The sequence below is a fragment of the Rhinolophus hipposideros genome (assembly GCF_964194185.1).
Source record: "Rhinolophus hipposideros genome assembly, chromosome: 21".
NCBI lineage: Eukaryota > Metazoa > Chordata > Mammalia > Chiroptera > Rhinolophidae > Rhinolophus > Rhinolophus hipposideros.
Genome location: NC_138067.1, coordinates 2,506,703 through 2,527,332, shown reverse-complemented (window position 1 = coordinate 2,527,332; position 20,630 = coordinate 2,506,703).

Below are 20,630 nucleotides of genomic sequence, written 5' to 3'. Positions count from 1 at the left end.
GAGTTGTTTCGAGCTTTTGGCGATTATGACTAAAGCTGCTGTAAACATTCCCATTCAGGTTTTTGTACGAGCGTAAGTCAGTTTCTCGTGAGTAGAAACGTAGGAGTGGGGTTGCTGGGTCACAGGGTAAGCGCGTGTGTAGCTTTCTAAGCATTGTCGTGAGCTACGTCCCACGTGGCAGGAGCTGCTTGTGTGCCCCACCCCAGCGCGTGAGGGTTCGCCCTACATGTCGACAAGCCAAAGCCCCGTGCAAACACGCACGGACGAGTCAGACCCCGATACAGCCCTGTCCTTTCAGCTGAGATGGGGTTGATGCAGGACGGAAGCGTTGAGGACTGACCAGCTCAGCCTCTGCAGACAGGCGGTGAGAAGGTGGCGCGGGGGCTGCCAGCCCACAGGCCTGAGATCACGCCCCTCGTTGGCGTTTAACCAGAAAGGTACGGGTGTGGGGACAGCTCAGAGGGGTGAGATTGGGTTCTCTGGACCATTTAACTACAACCTGTTGGTCTAGGATACAGGAGGGTAGAAACTGCCTCACTAATGAGGGCAGTCTCTTCAGGTTGCCCAGCTGCTCTTTGCAAATCTTTACCCAGAGATGAAATTTCTGACTTGCAACGACTTCCTCCAGGTATGAGCTGCTTTGTGCCCCATTAAAGAGGCTGGGACAGTTTGGCCTCCCCTGGGATCCCTTGCAACCCTTCCTCTAAGTGAGCCTTCCCATGTGCCGAGGAATGGGGTGACCCAGCTGCACCCCAGCTGGCTGGCTCAAGCAACGCCTCCTCAGACACACACACCTAAGCACGCTTGCATTTTAAATGCCTACGTACAAATGAGAAATGGCTGTGTCGGCAAGATAAACAAACCCTGTTGTCCCCAGATGTTGGATAAGTGATCTTTCACTATTCCAGTTTTCAAAACGATTAAACAAGGAGAAAATGGGAGTTAACAGGAAATCATGGGCAAGTAGCTCTTGCTGCTAAGACTGCCAAGCAGGGGACCGCACTGTGTCTTGGAACAGACAGCAGTGGATGGTTGGTCTGGTCCACCAGCCTCCCAAAGTGAAAGCACTTGGACTCATTGACTCTTAGGGTTCCCATCTTCTTTGAGGCAAATAAAAACTCATGCTCTGTTTTTTTTTTTTTCCCCTCGCAAAGCAATTAAAGCTGTCAGAGTTTATCTTTGGCATAAACTGTAGCTACATTGTCCCCCACCATCAGAAAAACATCTGCTTGGTTTAGAAGCTTCAAGCTCTATACCCTGAAGAGAAGTGGAGATCTATAGTAAAGAAGAAAAGTTTAACGTAATGAAGCATAGACATCAACACACATATATAAAGGTACCCAAAAGAAAACTGGAGCTGGCCCGGAAAGCTTTTACTCAGGAAATGTGCCTCCTTTCTCCTGGGTCTTAGAAACACCAGGGAGGAAACATTTGCGAAATAGGGGCTGGTGCTGTGGCCTCACTGGGCTCTTTGAATCAGGGTGCTGGGCACTGCAGGTGGGTGGAGTCCCACCCGTGGGGCCACTGGACGAGACCAGATGCTTCTTGATCGAATGCATGCCCCAGACTCAAGCCAACACGTGGCACCCAAGAAAAAAATGCCCGTAGCTTCCATCTGGTACAGTCTCCTATGGGACAGAAGGGGAAACAGGTAAGATTCAGTGAGGACATTAGTGGGAGAAAAAGCTATTAGCTCATCCTGAGAGAGGAAGGCTGTGCCCAGTTTACGTGCCAGGTTCAAGGCAAGACCAACGTGACGTTTCATTACAGCCTCACAGGCTCTAAGTCCAGCATCTGCTTTTCTCACGTACACGCAGAGGGGATGAGAAAGGCGGTCAGCCCTCCATGTGCTGTGATCAGGGAGACCCCACCCACCCAGGCCACCCCGCATCCCATTACTGCATTTGGTTACGATAATGGCCTCTTTCTAAAATTAGTAAACTTCCCTTTTTAGAGCAGTTTCAGCTTCACAGCCAAATTGGGCAGAAAGTATAGGTGTTCCCGCAAGCCTCCTGTCCACACACATGGAAACCCCCCCACGGGGCGCCCCCACCACAGTGGGACATTTGTTACAATGGATGGACCTACGCTCACGTCATCACCAAAGTCCATAGATTACGTGAGGGCTCACTCTTGGTGTGGGTTTGGACACGTGTAGTGAGATGTGTCCACCATCGTATTATCACTCATACAGAGTATTCCCACTGCCCGAAAACCCTCTGTGCTCTGGGGCTTCATAACTGCCTCCTCCCTGACCCGTGGCAACCACCATCTTTTCATTGTTTCTCTAGTTTTGCCTTTTACAGAACGTTATATAGTTGTAATCACACATATGTAGCCTTTTCATATTGGTTTCTTTCACTTAGTAATATGTATGCATATGTAAGTTTCTCCATCTTTTAAAATCCTAACACCCCAAGAGGCAAACATGGGGGTGAGTTTTCACCTCAGAACAGATTGGTTTAGGAGATAATTTAGGTTTTTATTTCTTCCACTAGGCTGGCCTGGGAGGGATTAAAAGCGAAACTATTAATATTTATTTAATGCTGTGGGCCTCACTAGGATCTCAGCTTCCCAAATGGATGAGGAAGGAAGTTAGGTCTGCCTTATTGACACTCCTTACTATTAATACTTAGTCTCGTGCCTGGAGGGTAGTAGGGAGGGAACAAATACCACTGAATGGAAGACTGTCCAGTGTCTGTGGAAGAGAGCCTGGAGCAGTTCGGGGGGGCTGCCTCTGCTGAGACACTTCTTCGGGGAGGGGGACCAGGTGGGGAGCAGAGAGGGCTCAGGGACTGGAGAAGATCAATGAACAACTCTGAACTCTTTTATGATAGGCCATGTGACGAGGCGTCTACTGTCTGGAAGGGAAAATGACATCCTATTGGACGTCCAGGCCTCTGCCCAGCTCAGCTGGGGACCGTCCCTTGCCATCCCACTTCCAGTGCTCAGCCAGAGACCTGGGGGCTCCTCTGACATTCTAAAGCCACCTCTCTGAATGAACTCTTGAACAAAATGTTTATTCCTAGTATTCTGATTAATCTCTCTTTTCTAGACCCATAGTTACCCAATGGCTAATCAATCATTTGTTACACTGTTCGGCCTAATTGCTAATTTTCTGAGCTTGATTTTCAATCACTGATCTTCTAGCAGAAATCGTTCCAACAGGACGGCCATAAGATAGGCATCTCTCCAGCACTGCAATCATCAGAGCACACACTCTCTAATTAGCGCCTGTGGATGTGTGTTACGTGCATGTGTTTGCACGCACGTGTGTGTGGGGGGTTGTTTACTGTCATTATTCGTGCTGACCAGCCTCAGGGATGGCATGACTGATGTGGCGTCAGTGGCATTGCCTCGTCCCAGGTGGGCGAGCCCCAGTCGGAGCACTGGGGACTGGGCTTCAGAGATCTGGCTGCCAGTCTCCAGTGTCCATTCAGTGGGGGACCTCGGGGACATCGTTTCCCACTCTCTGAGCCTCAGCTTCCTGTCTGACCAGTGAGGGATCAGATAGACTCAGATGTAACCAGCTCAATCGTCAGAAAGGTGGCAGCCATGAACGAAGTGGGCTGAATTGTATGGGGATCTTTTTTTCCCCAATTACAGTTGACATTTAATATCGTATGAGTTTCAGGTGTACAGAGAGTGGCTAGACATTTCTATCACTCACGAGGTGATCCCCTGATAAGTCTAGTAACCCCCTGACATCATATAGAGCTGTTACCATATTATGTGTGGGGATCTTGGGACAACACACGTTGTTCATGTGGAAAACAGGTAGGGCTTCACTTCCTACAAAAAACTCACTCACACACCTGCCCCCGTCCATTGAAATACTCAGGCTCTCCATCTTTCGTGTCTGCGCTTTGGATGCTGTGTGGATGCCGAGCTCAGTGTCTTCAGTATGATAACAGACAGCAGCATACACTGCAGCGGCCCTCGGCCTCAGGGCTCAGAGGCGATCAAGTATCAGGGACGGGGGTCGGGGGGTCGGGAAAGCCCATGCCCTCACAATGGGTTGGCTCCTACCTGGAGCCTGTAGGCTGTTGGAATGAAGGAAGGCAAGCTCTGGGTTGCCAGATTTTCTGACTGTTTAAGAGAAGCGGGCTGTTCTGTGTGGGTCTTGGTGGTCGATAGCAATCCTGTGGACTCGCGATGCCTGAGGTACTGCCTGAGCCCCCCCACGTGTGGCAGCCCCCATCCCCATGGACATTTCCCCACCAGAGCCAGTGATGTGGCCGGGCCCGCCTTGTGGTTCATATTTGGAAAATGATTTATTATTCACAAGTCCTGGAGGACACGTGCCACACCCAAGGGCCACACAGTGAGGTCGCGAGGATATAAATAGAGCACGGACCTGGGGTTCTGCCGTCACTGGGGTGCGAGGGTGGGGTGCCTAGGGTTTTACAGATTACTCCTTATTGGCAAGTTTAAAATTTAAGAGTGGGAGTTAGGGGGAAGGAAGGGAAAAACAGGGTTATGGAAGCAATCAGTTACCTGGGTCACCCAGGGCTTCCTAAAAGGATAAATTCATGGGTGGGTTGGCCTGGTTATTTAGTTGTTTTCCTGGGAGCTGTGCCATACCGCTGGCAATGTGTTTATTCCAGATGGATGTCTGAGACGGATACCACAGCAGTTGAAAACACCACTGTGCCCCTGGGTTTTCCTATCACACTCCACAGGCCACACGAAACACCGGCTCAGTCTGGCTTGGCACACTCCTACCTGTTTGTGACCTCTGAGGTCCCCTCCAGCTGACGCGAAGGTTTGGGGAGAAATGGGACGAACTGCTGCCTTTAGGGAATAGGTAGACTCTAGGAGAGTGTTCGAAGAATGAGTGGAAGTGGGTGATTGCTGGGCTGGGATCTGGGCTGGGAAGTGGGGATGGCCTTATCCTCATGACGGAGCTCGTTATAGGTCAGGGTATTTCAGATTCTGCGATTGGTTCAGCCACCAACAGTCATTTCAGCGAGGGGACCAAATGGGAGTTTGGAGGGTGACAGTGCTAGGCACGGGGGGTCTGTGCCAAGGTGACGGGGCTACTGGTAGTTTGACGAGTGCACTGGGATGGGGCAGGCAGAGCTTGGCACAGCACACCCGCCCTGGGTCGTGGGGCCTGTTGGACGGAGCCGAGGATGAGGAGATGTGCGCTTTGTAGTAACTCACTTGCCTCACTTTCTCCGTTGGTGAAATGGGATTATAATGCCAGATGAGTGACCTCATAGGGCTGCTGGGAACATACACGGAGCATCATTTTTGTACCTTGAGAAACCCACAGATAACGGGTGCTCAAGAGATAGACAACTACCGAAGGAGCGTGCGGAGGTGAAAAAGCTTTGTCCAGCCTGCAGCGTCCCAGTGGCCACCCGTTATTCTGGAAAGTGGTCCCTTCCAAGATAGAGTTTTTATTTCACCAAATTGTAGAGAATCCAGGCCCTTTCTTTGACCTGCCCACATTACCAGTGTGAAGAATGAGCACATTCTTTCTTCTCACCTTTGGGATTTATTCCAAGGTTCATGTCTTTCCTTGAAGATATTCTTTCCCAGTCCCAGTTACTCTGAGGGGACAAAAGTGAGATATAATTAACTTTTTAATTGAACCATGAAAAAAAAAGAGGTGCTCTAATCATTCATTATTGCTAATACCATATGCAGTGTTCCCAGAAGCTCTCAACTTGGTTTGGGGAACAAGAGTTTCAAAGGAGCGCTGTGGGCACATTACAAGTAAAATATTTATTTAGAAATAATACCAAAGCTGTGTAAGATTAGACCGCGGGCCGTGTTGGGCTGACGTTGCGCTCACATTTCTATTCTGAAGACCAAATCAGAGGCCCAAGCCAGCGTGCGTCACTCATGTTTTCATTCATGACCGCCTCGTTTCTGAGTCCCTTGCACATGTGGCATGGACCTCTTGGCTGTGAGATAAGACGGATCACAGCCGTCACCCCCAAAGGGACTTTATGGCCCAGTGGAGGCCACAGAACAACGAAGGGGTTACTACCTGTGCTTGCTTGTCCCAAGAGAAGGGGTCCGGACCCCTTATGTCTCCAGGTTTACAGAGAGAAGGAAACACAAAGCTCTAAGCAGCGACTGGTGTCTCCCGGTGAAATGTTTTGATCCTGTTGCTCCCGGCACCGGGAATGTCCTTCCCCCCAGAGTCCAGGGCAGATGTTTCTTCAGGGCATTGCCATGCAGACCAGGGACCCAGCGGCTCCAGGGCAGGTGCCACTAGACTCAGCCGCGAAGCCCGGCTCCAGAGCTGTCCATGGTGCTGGCCCGGGGCTTCGTGCCCGTAGGGACACAGGACAACACCTTCCTTGATGTGCTAGGTGCAGAACCACACGTGACTCTCAGCCCAGAAACGAAGCTGCCCTGCTCACCCCTGGTTCCTGCTCAGCATCCGTGGCAGCATCTAGACAGTCCCGCAGGACCTGCGCGTGGGGCCCGAGGCCCCTAGGATTCTGCACAGGTGAGGAGGCCCCCTGTGTGTTCCGGCAGAAATATCCTGTCGAGGGGGACTGGCCTCCACCCTGATTTTGCTCTCCCTGCTGTGCTGGGTAAGTCCCCTTCGTCTCGCTGAGAAATAATGTCAACTTTCCTGTGGCTGCTGCTTCTTTCAAGTTGAATGAATTTCCACGTGTGTAAAACGGTCCATAGTATAGAGCTCAGGACACTGGCTTCGGAGCAGAGCAAACTCTGATCCAATTCCCAGCTTTGGTACTTCCAAGCTCCGTAACCTCAGGATGGCCACTTAGATTACCTGACCACCAGTTTCCTTCTAAAATTAAATCTCCTTCGTAGGGTTAGCATCGGGATTAATTAGGATAGTGAGTAAATGGGCTGGTCCAGGTTGTGATGCTGGCTGTGTGTGAGGGTGCCCTGTGGTCACCCTTCTGTATCCACAGAGGGCTCAGCCGGGAGTGGCTCTGTGCTCCAGAGCAAACCCTGACTCGGTCACTAAGGCACACTTGTTTGCTCCTTCCTGCACTTCTGAAGCATGTTTATCATAGCTCTGTCCTAGCGATTCCTTAATTCCATCTGGTGTCATGGCAAGAATATAACGTACTTAGAAATTCTTTGGCTGCGGGGAACAGACACCTAGACAGAGCAGCTTAACCAGGAATGAGGACTTGGCTGGGAGGACGTAGGGTCACTCCGGCCTTGCAGGGCGGCCAGAGGACCTGGAGAGCTCCGTCCTGCGCTGCGCCAGGGAAGGGCGGTGCCATCAGCGGTGCCCGCCAGCTCCTCTGGTCCTGGTGGGCTCGCTTAGATTCTGGGGAGCCCTTGCGGATCCCCAACCTTCTCTCTGCGGTCTCTCTCCCCTTCGTTGAGCAGAAGCTGTTCAGTTGTCCGTCAGTTGCCTCTCGGGAGGAATTGCCTTAACTACAGGTGTGCGTTCGAAGTGTTCCGGGGAGGGGTGAGCTCTGCATCCTCTTACGCCGCCATCTTGGCCCTTGGCTGTGATCTTTTCATGTGTTGCTGTGTACAGTTTGCTGATATCGTGTGGAGGATTTTTGCATCTATGTTCTTCAGGGCCATTGGCCTGTAATTTTTGTGGTGTTTGCCTGGTTCTGGTATCGAGGTAATACGGGCCTTATAGAATGAGTTTGGAAGCTTTCCCTCTTCAGTTTTTTGGACTAATTTGTGAAGGAGAGGTATTAATTCCTCCTTGAATGTTTGTCCACCTACCTCTCTTGGTTTGTGTGGTTTAATGTAAAGAGAATTAAACTAAATAATCAGGAAAAATGAGATTATGCTCTAGGTCCCCCTGGACCATAGAATAACCCTTGAGCCTTTTCTCACCAAGAAAGTAGGGTAATTGGTGAAAACAAGTGGAGAACTATCACACAGACCAATAGGAACCTTCCAGGCTGAGAGACATGATTCCTATCTGCCCTCTTCCTGAGTTACTGCTCTGTCACTGTCCTCTTGCTGTGGGGCCTGGCGAGCTGCGTGACAAGACGGCAGGGTCCCAGCCCAGAGGCGTGAGGTGGCTGTTGAGTGGCATGTCCATTGCAGAAGTCATTCCTACTTTTCACTTTTGCTTCTTGCCCTTCTACTCCTGGACAACATCCATTCAGAAGAGATTTGCTCATTTTTCCCAACAGAAGGTAAAAATAAACTGCTTTGGCTGCCCCCGGGGCCTTGCCAGCTTGCTGACAGAACAGTTAAGATCAGAGGATTGGTGCCAACCCCCACGCACACGTCCACACCGAGAGGGCAGGTAGAACCGGGGCAGTGGCTGGCTCTGTTGTGACCCAAACAGCTGGCTCTTGTTCTTAGATGCAGAGAAACATTTGAGAAAATTGGAACTTTGACAATCAAGCATCTTTGGAAGCTTCAAGTTCATTTAATTTCCCCTTGTTAAGTTCTAATTTGGAAAAACAGAAAGGAGTTTTCTTGCCGAGTGGAACAAACTTGATTCATATGAATGGTGCAAATCAGTGAGCAGAATTTAAGTTCAGTTGTTAAGAAAATGGAGTTTCTCTGGAGCCAAGCAAACTGCAGTGTGCCAACTGTGCCAGGGCGAGGCTCAGAGGCCGTGGTGAGCAGCTAGAGCCTGGGGCTTGGTGGTCCCACTGCTCCTCCTTTTCCTCCCACGGATTCGGGAGGTGGTCATGCAGGTCTGTGCAACATGGGGAGAAACACGGCTTCCCCTACAGAGTCTCACCCGTCACCCTGTTCAGTTAGAGAAATGGAGAGGTCTCTGAGGAAGGCCAGAGACGGCAAGAAGTGCCTGTTCCTGCCTATGAGAAACCGCTGGCTTCGACCACTCTGCCAACGACCTTTAGCCAAACAAAGGAGGGAAAGAAATGGGGCCTGACCTTTACGTTCACCGTGCTTTACTGACAGCGGGAAGGAGAGGCCGACCCTCAAAAGGCTGTTTCTTTCTGAGAACTGAAGCTGCTTCATCTCAATATGCAGAGTGGGAATATGCTTCTGATAAAATAGAAATAAAGTCATCACCATTGAGTCTGAATATTTCCCACGTGCTTCCAGGGAGAGCCAAGGAGTGGCCAGTGAGTCGGGCCTGGAAGCTCAGGGTGAGACCTGCCGGGCACTAGCCAGCGGGGTCTTCCTGTCCGCCCTCCTGGGGGTCAGTGACCATCCCTCCAGGGGACGTGGCTCTTTGCCATGTTGACCTGTTTGACCATTTCACTGTGGCTGCAAATCCACTGCCCGACCAGCTGAAGCCAGGCAGTCTGTACAGAGTCACCGCTAGGTGCCCCTGGCTTTGAGACCATAAAGGTTCCTGCCTTTCATTCACGTAATGGGATACTCTTTCCTACCGGGAGGACTGTTGACAATACAGAAGGAAAGCATTTCTAAGGAAAAGGACCCACTAAATGCAGCTCAAATACAGGGGATGAGGTGGGGCATCACTGTTCCCTGAGACTCCTGTCCGTCCTTCAAAGCTGGTTTCCGTGTTCTCTCCCTCTGGCGAGACTTCATCAGCCCTCATGCGAGGATAGCGCCTCTCTTGCCAGCTGAGAGAGCCCCCCCTCACCCCCACTGCTTTTCTTTAGCCCCTATAATAGCACTTACCCTACTAAAGTGTCCCTGGTCTGTTCTGTGCCCGGTCCACCCACTGACCTGTGCGTTCTGAAGGGACTGGAGGACGTAGCCATTCCTCCCTCAGTGGCCACTAAGTGAGGCCTGGTGCCCACCCAGGAAATACACGGTCTTATAGGCAGTGAACCAATATGAACGTGTTACAGGTATTTAACTCCTTTCAAAACCACATTCCCACATAAGCTGTTATAGTCCTTTTGTCCTTATGTTCTACTGGGGACTATTTGAGCCTAAATTATTTCAAGTTCACTTTGCTTTACACCAGAGTCTGCATTCTGATTTTAGAAAGTGGTGCTGAGACTCTGCCACCCCTGTCTAATTCCCTCGTCTCCCCTTGTCTGAACCAGTGCCTGGGTTTCCTGGCTGTTCTCCTGCCTTCGGTCACTCTCTCTCTTCCATCATCCATGCCCTTCTGAGAATCACTTCCCATAGGTGTTGGAGGTGTATTATTTAGCCCAAAAGACTTTGAGGCTCCCTTTTGCTCACAGAATAAAACCCAGGCTCCTTACTGGCTCATCCAATGCACCTTTGCAGACTTACCACCCCCTCAAGCCCCCATAGTTCTCTGCTTTAAGTACACAAGACAGGCTCTCAGCCAGGGCTGGTCAGAGACGTCATTCTGGTAGAGCTTGGTTAGGGTACTCTGGCAGCAGTGATCCTAAATGACCTGTGCAGAAGGTTGAGAGGATGGAATTTCTATACGTTGGGGGCCTCTGGATGGTGAGAATAGCCTCAGTGTGTCATTTAAAGTGCTGGCCGCTCAGATCACCTCAGAGAAAACAAAACAAAACAAAAAACCATACATGAGATATATTCATTCATTCATTCATTCATTCACCCATTCAATGAGTATTTGTGGCCACCTACTATGTGCCATATGATGCCAAGCATTGGGGATTCAGTGTTGAGCAAGATGAAGTTTCTGTTCTCGCGAAGTCTGTGTTCTCCCACTTCTGCCAGGTGGCGAGCAGGAAAGCAGGACCTCGGAGAGGTAGGCAGGGGTAAGTTTTCGAAGAACTTCTCATTCTTAATAGGCCACAGTGAGGAGTTTGGTCTTTTCCCTGAATGTTACAGGAAAACATGGAGACTTTTGAGTAGGGAGTGACATTAGAGATCTGCTTTGTAAAAGACCGGTCTCACTGCTGAGTGGAGAAAAAGATTGTAGAAGTGCCAACATGGAAACAGGAAACCAACAGAGAGACCACTGTGAGCTGTTCAAGTGAGAAATTATAGTGTTTGAAGCAGGGAGACTGTAAAGAAAGAAGAAAGAGACAGGTACAAGGTACATTTGTGGATGCGGTAGGTAAAGTGATGGACTCAGGCTTTCAGTGTGGAGGGCGGGCAAAGAATCTAGGGTGACGCCTGGAGTTCTGACTGAGCACCCGGTGGACGTCATAAGTTCTCCTTCGCAAGTAAAATGTTCCTTTGAGCGACCCCATTGGAGACGCTGAGCAGAGAGGTCACTGTACCAGTTAGGACCTCGGAGCAGAGGCAGGCTGCACACGCGAATCGGAGTCTCACCAGCTCAGAGGAGCATTTACCGTCACGGAGTTAGCAGGGATCGCTTAGGAAGAGCGTGTAGACCAAAGATGCAGCCTGGGGACCAAGTCTCGTGCTCTCGTCCGCATCTATAGGTTGAAATGAGAAACAGTGAGTGGCCGGTGATGGGGGAGGACAGCCAGGGGACAGTGCCATGAGCTAAGCCCAGAGTGAGGGTTCACTTCCTGTTTTACTTACTCTTTATGAGATGCTTGTAAGGCAGATGTTTCATCTCCACCTTTTAAATGGGGAAAGTGACCACGTAAGGGGTTAAATAACTTCTGTAAGGTCATACAGCTGAGAAGTGGCCGTGCCGTGGGCTTGGAATGGGCCTAATCTTCTTCCAGAACCCAGGCTCGTAGGTGTGCTCAGCACTGGGCAGGATGGACATCCCAGTCCTGGGGGTTTCCAGTCAGAACACCTGCCCAGGGCGGGGCTCAGCAGACCCGTGCGTTGGATCGACGCTGAGCCCCGAGTCTGCGGTCCTTCCACGCCTCGGTCTCTCTTTCGGGGCCAGTCGTTTCAGTGCCCTTCCTCAGAGGCTCTAGCCCAGGCCAATAGCCGGCACTGTTGGGGTTTCACACCTACAACTCGGGCTTGGAGATAACGGATCTCCCCTCACTACTCTCTCAGGTCTCCCTGTCCTCACAGATCCTGTCCTTTCCATTTTTTACCCTCTCGCTGGGTGCCTCTTAATTTTTCTCCACATCTTTTATGTGTGATCCAACTTGGAAAAGCATTTTAGGATACAATTGGTATCAAAAGGTACAACCCACACTACAGCCACCGCTTATTATTTCTTCTGGCGTATCTAGGCTTATGTTTTCCTGTTGTGTGGAGGCTGATCTCCTCTGAGCTGCTGCCCCTGCGTCTCTAAACCCTGAAGACTTTTCCTTTCCTTCCTGATTAGGCTGTCGTTCAGTGTTTGAAACGGGGAATGCATGCACTGGGGCCCCGGCTGTAGCTGTTTGGGGACTCTCCACACAGCAGACCCGTCTCAGTGCTGAGGAGATCAGGTGCAGGTGCAGCCACAGGTTTCCCAGCCCCTCCTCTGCTCTGCTGACATCGTCAGGGTTGTTGTGGCCCTGAAGTGACGCAATCCAGGCGGGTGTAAGGGGAAAAGGCACTGCTCTCGACACGTTCCTGCTGTGTGACATTTCTAATGTTAGATGTTCTAACCTGAAAATGGGTGACTTAGGTCAGGTTTCTAAGACTAGATCCCGAGATGGGGGATTTCACTTTCGGGAGAAACAAGCAGGTAAGAGATGAGGGAAGTGGCGTAGGGAAAAGCGTGCAGGGATGTGGTTAGAAGAGAAGCCTCGCTTCAGTCTGATCCACCAAGGAGCCATGGGACACAAACTGCAGGGCAGAATGGAGCCGTCGTCAGTCACCAGCCAGGGTGTGGGAGGGATGGGGGTGTATAATTCCCAAGTGCCTCTGGGGCAGGGCCTTCAGAACCTCTGAGAAGGTTGTAGGCGGACTTCATAACTGAGCAGACGCTGATGGATAAACACATCAGTTAAACAGGTGGGAGAAATCCCAATAGCTTTTGCAACATCTCAGGGGGATACTTGGTAGAATTAGACAAGATCATGTCTCTAATGGGATCAGGACAGGCCTTACACATAACAAATACTCAGTAAACGGTCAAAATTGTCCTGGGGCATCTTCTCACTTCAGCTGATGGTGCTCCAACTTCAGAGGGATTCAAAACCACCTCAGGGACATGTTAAAGAATAGATTCCTAAGGAGATCTGACTCTGGGTGGTGAACACACAATGGGATTTATAGACGATGTAATACAGAATTGTACACCTGAAATCTATGGAAATTTACTAACAATTGTCACCCCAATAAATTTAATTAAAAAACAAAAAGAATAGATTCCTGCTCCCCATCTCCAGAGTGTCTGATCGGGGAGGTTTGGGGGGAGGATCACAGAATTCCTAATGACAGTATTTCTAGGAAGTTCCCAGGGGGTGCTGATGCTGCTTATCTGGAGACTGACCCTCTGAGAAGCACTGCACTAAGCAAATTCAATTGTAAACATGATTGCAAAGGGACTTACATGTTCTTCGAGGCTTGGCTCTGGTCCCATCTACAGGAAGCTGGCGTTCCCCCCCACCACACACACACACACACACACACACACACACACACACACACACACACAGTCTCTCCGTTCACTACTACTTTGTAGCCATTTCGCACCTGGTAAGAGTCTATCTCATGTTGTATTCTGCATGGTACCAGCTCATGAAAGCCAATGGTTAAAGTTTTAGGAATTCTGCTAGCCAGTTGTTAAACACAGCTATTGTTAAAAGTAAATTATAAAAGCTTACAATTAAGTAAACGATATTCAAAACAAGGGCAATAAATACTCACAACTTGTCCCTTCCTAGTTACGTTACCACATTTCATTACTTCCTGTGCTCTTGAAGTTACTTACGCCGATTTGGTTGTGTTCCAGCTCTACGTTCCGTGATGTGTTGGTGGTTTGCAACTGGCCTTGGCGGGACCATGACTGAGATTGTCAGCACGCCATTGCCTGGAGGCTTCCCACATTTATTACCTAACTGGTCTGCAAGTTCTCTGAGGCTCCTAGTCTGACTTAAAAGGAAAAGTACAGGGGGCCGAGTAGGTGTAGAATCTGTATTCATGCATAGATTTAAGAGAACACAGTCTTTGCAGACATTTACCGAGACACAGGATTTCATAAGTTCATGGCCAGTTAGAACTACAAACCAGTTACCCACTCAAATCACTGTCCTTGCAGGATTTTTCTCCTTTAAAATAGTCCCCGTTTGGAACCTTCTCAAATTCAAAGTAGTTTTCCCCTCACTTTGCCCCAATCAGGCAGATCAGAAGCTTCCCCTGCTTTCATTGTATTGTGTTAGAAGAATGGCTGGGGCCTCTCTTCGACTCAAGCAGAAATGTTTGGGGGCAGCTCTTTGCTGCTGCAAGCCTACACTTGGTATCCTGGGCTGGGAGGACATGGCGATGGAGAAGAGGGGTCTGTGGGGTGAGAGACAGAGACTGGCATACCCAGGGCAGTGCATGCCGGAGAGGACAGGGACGGCAGGCTGTGAGGATCTGGGGACCTACCCCTAGACTTGGCTATCGAGGCTTTGTCATCAAACTAGGGAAACTGGAGATAGTGAAATCTCAAAAGTGATGGTATGTTTGATTTCCCTGAAATGTGTGCTCTGTCAGGGTGTGTTTCTGGCTCTGAAGATTTAAGGAAGGGACCGCTGGTAGCAGAGTGTAGCCCAAGGAACTGGAAACCTGGATTCTGCTCCTGGTTTTATTGCTGACGCACTGCGTGACTTTGGTTAGGTCAACGACCATCTCTGAACTTCAGTGGCGCACGGGATGGTTACACCTACGTCCTGGCAGTGCTGTTGGGCCAGTCAGCCAGAGAAACTGCCACTGTCACTGTAACTGTGCTGCACTTAATGCGTGGGGACACACACACTCCTAGGACTCGAGGAACACTTGCGTGTATGTATTTACAGGTATTTTCAGCTGATGCTCCACTTTTTGTCTTTATTTTGATTTTGTAATAAAACTCGGATTTACTATTAAAGGAAAGATTTCTTCCCTACAAGAACACCAGGCTCTGATGACAATGTAGAAGAACAGCTCATTGACTCAGGAGAAATATCCAGCCAGTGGTCAGGGCTTTGGATTTTGTGGACTGTTTACCTGGCGTTCTCAATTCTCGTTTGCTTGGTGTTGCACGGACACTCTGGCGTCAGGGGCCCTGTGGGCTGAGTATTTGGAGGGGTTGGCAGAGCAGATGAATTTCTTCTCTTTAAAGTATTTTTCTTTTAAACCTCTTAATTCTTTTCCTGTCGTCCACTGTTCCCATTTCCCAGTAAGTCTCGCTCTGAGTCAGGGCCACCTTCCCATCATGGTGGCTTTGGACACTGTCTTTAGTTAAAACCTTCGCTACTGTCCTGTTTCCGTACTCTTAGCATATTTTTTCTCTTCTTTGCTAAGCCCTGAGTGGCCACCATCTCTAGTCAACCGCATATCAACTCTTTCAATAGGGCATTAAAGGTGACAAACCCCTATTTGTAGATGAGGAAGCTGTGGCCCAAGAAGATGAAGGGGAGATTTGGTGAATCCAAATTTTATGCTCAGAACTCGTAGAGTCTCAATAAACGGTCCTACACATCCAAGAAACACTGGGAAACAACGGGAAAGAGATGTCCTTAAAAAGGTGTGTCTTCAAGTCTCTCCTAGTCAGGAGTCGGCAGGAATTAAAGAAAGTTCAGATCCAAAAGGCTTTAGGGAGTCAGGTCCAGCACCAGCTGCTGTCGTGTGAGAAACAGCTGTCTCAGCTAGGCAAGGAGATGCAGTAACGGCCCCCGTCTTTGTGCAGTGTCCTAAGGGTTTACATGAGATACGCAGGTCAATTATGGGGCAGTGAGGAACCACTCACTGGCCATTAATGCCCACATGTGTCTGCGAGGAAAGGTTATGTGCTGGGAAGGCCAGCACCAGGCTGCAGCTTTACAGCAATGAAGGTGGGAGTGCACTTGAGGTGATTAAAGGTACAAACTGGCCGGGAACCCTCAGGACCCAGTCCCAGTGGCAGAAGTTGGTGACAGAGTAGACCTGGCTTGAGAACAGCAGGGCCAACCGCTCCCCGTGCCGGAATGGAGCGTGGAAGTGGGACCAGCCCCAGCGTCTCGGTGTGTGAGACTTCAAAAGGTCCAAGGGATTATCTGAGCCAGTCTATTTAGAAATGAGGAGTGACTTGCCAAAGAGCCTAGTAAGATCCAGGGGCTCCTTCTCCCCTCCGAGGCAGGCACCAACACAAGGCTCATTTCGGAGAGGGAAGGAGATAAGACGAGTGTGTATCTCCACAGCCTTCCTTCCCACTCTTGCCTTCTTCAGAGAGATGGCTGTGGAATTGGAATAACATCACAAGGTGTCTGTATCCACCTCTGAGTAAGCGAGGCAAACGCCCCGCTGGAAGGCCTCGGGCCTTGTTTGCACACCTACCTGTTACCTGCGTAGGGAAAGCCCTGTGACCGTTCGGTGGTCTCCTGTTGTTGCACAGAGTGAGTCCCACTGTGTGTCCGGCCTGGTGTGTGGAGTGGGCAGCCATGACTGTGAGCAGAACCTGCACCGGGGAACGCAGCACCAGAGGGAGAAAGCAGAGGCGGCTCATCCCTAGGCTACATTTCTATCTTGAAAGTCTTCCTGGATGGTGGGTGCCAGGACCTTGATGGGCACGCCCAACCCAGCCATGCAGCCCAGAGACTAGGGATCACACACTCACTGCCCTCTTCTCCTCCTCTGCCCCGCTGCTCTGGAGGGTATAGTGATGGGGCCGTGTAGCCCGTGGTCTGGATCCAAGCCTGAGTGCTGGCCATGTCATGACCTGTCCAGAAAGGTCATTCTCCTCCTGTATCGCGACTGACTCAGGATGGCCTCGCAGCCCCTGCTGGCTCTTTCGCTGAGACTCAGGGGAGCTTGTTTCCGAAGGAGATGGGATGGGCCTGGCATGGGAGAAGGCCGAGGCAATGATGGCAGAACAGTGGTAGCCATGATAGCCACTGAATTACCTTAGGACCGTAGCCAAGCGGGTGCTCAGTGCTTTTCCGACATTTGTTTTCTCTCCATTACAACACTGAGATGGGCGTGATTATCCATCACTATTTCCTAACGAGGAACCTGAAGCGGAGAGCTGTTCAGTCACCTGCCCAAAGCCACAGACTCAGTAAGGAGCCGGCCAGGTGTCGGTCAGCCTGACCCCAGGTTCTTAGTCACGACGCAGGTCATCTTTCTGGTGGCCAGGAAGTGGTGGCCACTGTCCGTGTGGAGAAGCTGCCTGTATCAGTGTAAAGAAAGCAAATGATTTGTAGCCTCTCTCACACTTTTTACATTACATTTCACTTCCCAGTGGCAGGCTAAATTAATGCACGAGGATTTGATGAATGTACAAATATTTACCCCAAATGCAAACACAGTAGAAAATAAAGGCGGGGATAATAAATCTCATTTTCCTTAAGCAAACATACCTGTAAAATCTGGCTCACGATGGCCCTGCCCCTTCATTGTTTATCACGCACGGTAGCAACACAGGCCGAGCGTCTGCTTTGACCACGTGGAGGGAACAAACTAACCAACTAAAGACTCAGGCTTGAAAAAGCCTGGCTCAGACAGTCCACCCATCGGAGGCTGTGAGCTGACCTTCCTAAGGGAGATGCTCTCCCTTTCCCCTTGGGAGATGACTTGGGGTGGACATGCTCATTGCCTGGAAACCAGAGAAATCGAACTGGAAAGTCGTAGCTTAATCCAGCATGGGAGCTCAGGAGGTGTTTGGAGAGTGTGGTGGAGGGTGACTTTTTGTCTAGCAGAAGTCTACGGTCCGTCATTCTAAGTGGGAAGAAGAGTGGTGCTATCCTATTGAAGCACCCCCCCCAACCCATTATCTTCCCCCCAAACCTTCTCACCTGCGTAGTATAGAAGGAGGGGAAGGAAGGGAAGAAATGTGTTTTCAGGGGAGGGGTGGGGGAGAAGAGGAGAGGGCAGGCAAGAAAAGGAAGGGGAGAGGAAGGACAAAACAGGAGAGGTAGGTGGAGTGGCAGGGCACAGGCACGGACGGTCCCAGGGGTCATTACTACGGAGGTGATCGAGGCAACTGACCAGCACGTGCAAAGGGCTGAATTGCCAAAAGAAAGTTGAAATTCTTTTCTGAAATGACTCTGTGCCTTCACTTCTGACAAGCATTGGGAATTCAATTTCTGGAGGGGAAAAGGCAGATAATAAATAAACTTCCCGAGTCCAGGTGGGGGGAGAACAAAGGAAAAGCACCTTCGATCTCTACTTCTCTGCTCAGAGACCGTGTGCAGAGTTTAGATACCCAGGTCCAACCTCAGCAGAGAGATCTTTGGTGTCCTGGCCACAGCCAAAAGGTTTGCGTCTTGCAAGTCAAAGAAAACAAGACTCGGAGTGGGATTCCACAGAAAGGCTTAAAACTTAGGCTCTGGAATCTACAGAGTAAATGTTTGCATTGTTTATCCCTTCCCGCTTATTAGGCTGAGCACACAGAATTGCTGGTTTTGTAATTCAAAAAGGGTCGAATATGTTTCATATGGGTCAAACTAATAATTTGCAAGTTTTCTTCTCACAGTGGTCTTATATTAATTACTATTATTTTGTACTGACCATGTACTGGGCATATACAACAAGGACCTATTTCAGGGCCATATATTCTGTTCTGTTATATGTTCAAAAACGGGTTTTGGACTTCTGACATTTCTCTAGCGCTCAGTCTGGTGTGAAACCTGTGACCTGTTCAGACGGGATGCTCAGAGATGCTTGAACACGCCTATGTCTGAATCCCACACCTCTGTTTCCTCGCTTCCCTCTAACTCCTGCCTTCCTGCATTCCCTTTGTCCAGTCCGATCCTTTTCATATTTCAAGATTCAGAACACACGCTGCTTATTCCGTAGAGTTTTCTCCAGACTTCGATGGTTGCAGTGCGTTTCCCCCTCTCCATGTTGTCATCGCACTTTCAGAACGACTGAGGAAATAATATGCGACAGTAACACAACATGTAACATGTGTGGACTCATCCACAGAAGGGAAATGCCTTGAGGATGAAGTATCCTTCATCCTTCTCATCTCAGAGCTCACAGGGGGTCAGGCGTGGGTAACAAGTGCTGGAGAGGCAGGCAGTCTGTCGACTTCAGCAAACAGGTATGACCTCTTCCACGTTTAAGACTTCATTCCAAGGAGGTAATCAGTCACGGATTCAAAGACAAGAGTTGTCACTGCAGAGTGGTTACAGAAATGGAAAATGGTATTGTAAACCCATTGTGTTTACGGTGGAATAGAATATGGAACTACAAAGAATGGTCTCTCTGTAAAAATGGACATGAAAACATCTTCCACATTGTTCAGAGAGGGAAGGAGATAAGACGAGTGTGTTCTCCACAGCCTTCCCACTCTTACCTTCTTCAGAGAGATGGCTGTGGAATTGGAATAACAGCAGAGCGTGTCTGAATCCACCGCTGAGTAAGTGAGGCAAACACCCCCTGGAAGCGCTCGGGCCTTGTTTGCACACCTACCTGTTACCTGCGTAGGGAAAGCCCTGTGATCTTTTGGTGGTCTCCTGTGATTCCATGTTGGATTTATTCTCAGGCTTCCCTGCTACAGATGAGCGGACCATCTCGGCTCTGACTGGACCGTGTGCCCATCTGTGGTCGGGGATGTGTTGCTCTGATTTTCCAGGCTTCAGCCATGCGCCTCTAGAGGCCACCCAACCCGAAGTGTGTCTAACGGGCTTTACTCATTTACCTTTCCTGCCTGGCCCGCATGGATCACTGAGCTGGTACATGGGGTGGAAAAGGAAGGCTGCTCACACTCCCTTTCAGATCCTTCCCGCAGTCTTGGAAGTGCTGCTGCCTTTCTCTCCTCAGCCCCTCACAAAGTGCCAGTGGCGACACAGAGCAGCTTGCACCCAGCGGCTGGTAATGGGCGCAGAGTGAGAAAGGCCTGCTTTCTTTGCCGTAACTCGGGACAGCACTGAAGTGTCTCTCATGCTTTAGAACTCATCATGGGGTTTTCCGAGCCCTTTCTGGGACTACGTGGCAGTCCAGCTTCTCCGCTGCCCATGCTGCTCCCTTCCTATCACTTGCACGGGTGTTGGTCTGGAGAGTATTCAGCCACGAACTTCCTACATCTCAGCGTCTCTTTCCTGAGGAAGCTGGCCTGCAGTTGCACCCCTCCTCTAATTCAATCTCTTGTTTTATAGAAAAACTAGTATTCGTATTGTTTGTACTGGGTTCTTACTGTTTGACAGGCACTATGATACTTTCATGAAATTTATTAAAGTAAGTTGTACATTAGAGTATTTTTATAGTGATTAAATATCATTATCCTACTTCATGTATTTTATAAAAATGTCCTAGGAGGGGATGTCAATGAATTGTCTAAGGTTATAGAAACAAGACGCAGTGGACCTAGGGTATAATCACAAACAGTCTCAGCACACATCTCCTCAGGGTTCACATCCTTTGCAAAACTGTGTGTCCACTTTTCCATCCAACTCCAGTACAACAGACTCTTGTTCTTCTCTCTTCTATCTTGACCTGCGTCCTGCTGCCATCTCCTTCTACATGGAAATTACGTGTGTGTGTCTGTCCCTGGGCTCTTCTCTAGCTCATGGACCATCTCTTTATCCTCCACAATCACAGACATAAAATTCAGTAACACATGTTGGGTGACTGGGCTAAACCTAGCACAGCTGGAGGTTAGACCTGTCTCTCCGGGGATGACTTGGCACCTTGGGAACCTTGGGGGATGGGATCAACCATTCCCCTGACCCAAAGCAAAGTCGGATCTGGGTCTCGGCCGACGAGGACAGCGCAGACTCTATGAGTTCTTAGGGGGAGAATTTGCCTGAAATGGTGACATCTGCTCCCTGCTCCAAGTGTCAGTTCTTCTGTGGCTGATGGATCCTGACACAGAGATAGCTCTTCACTTGATTGATACA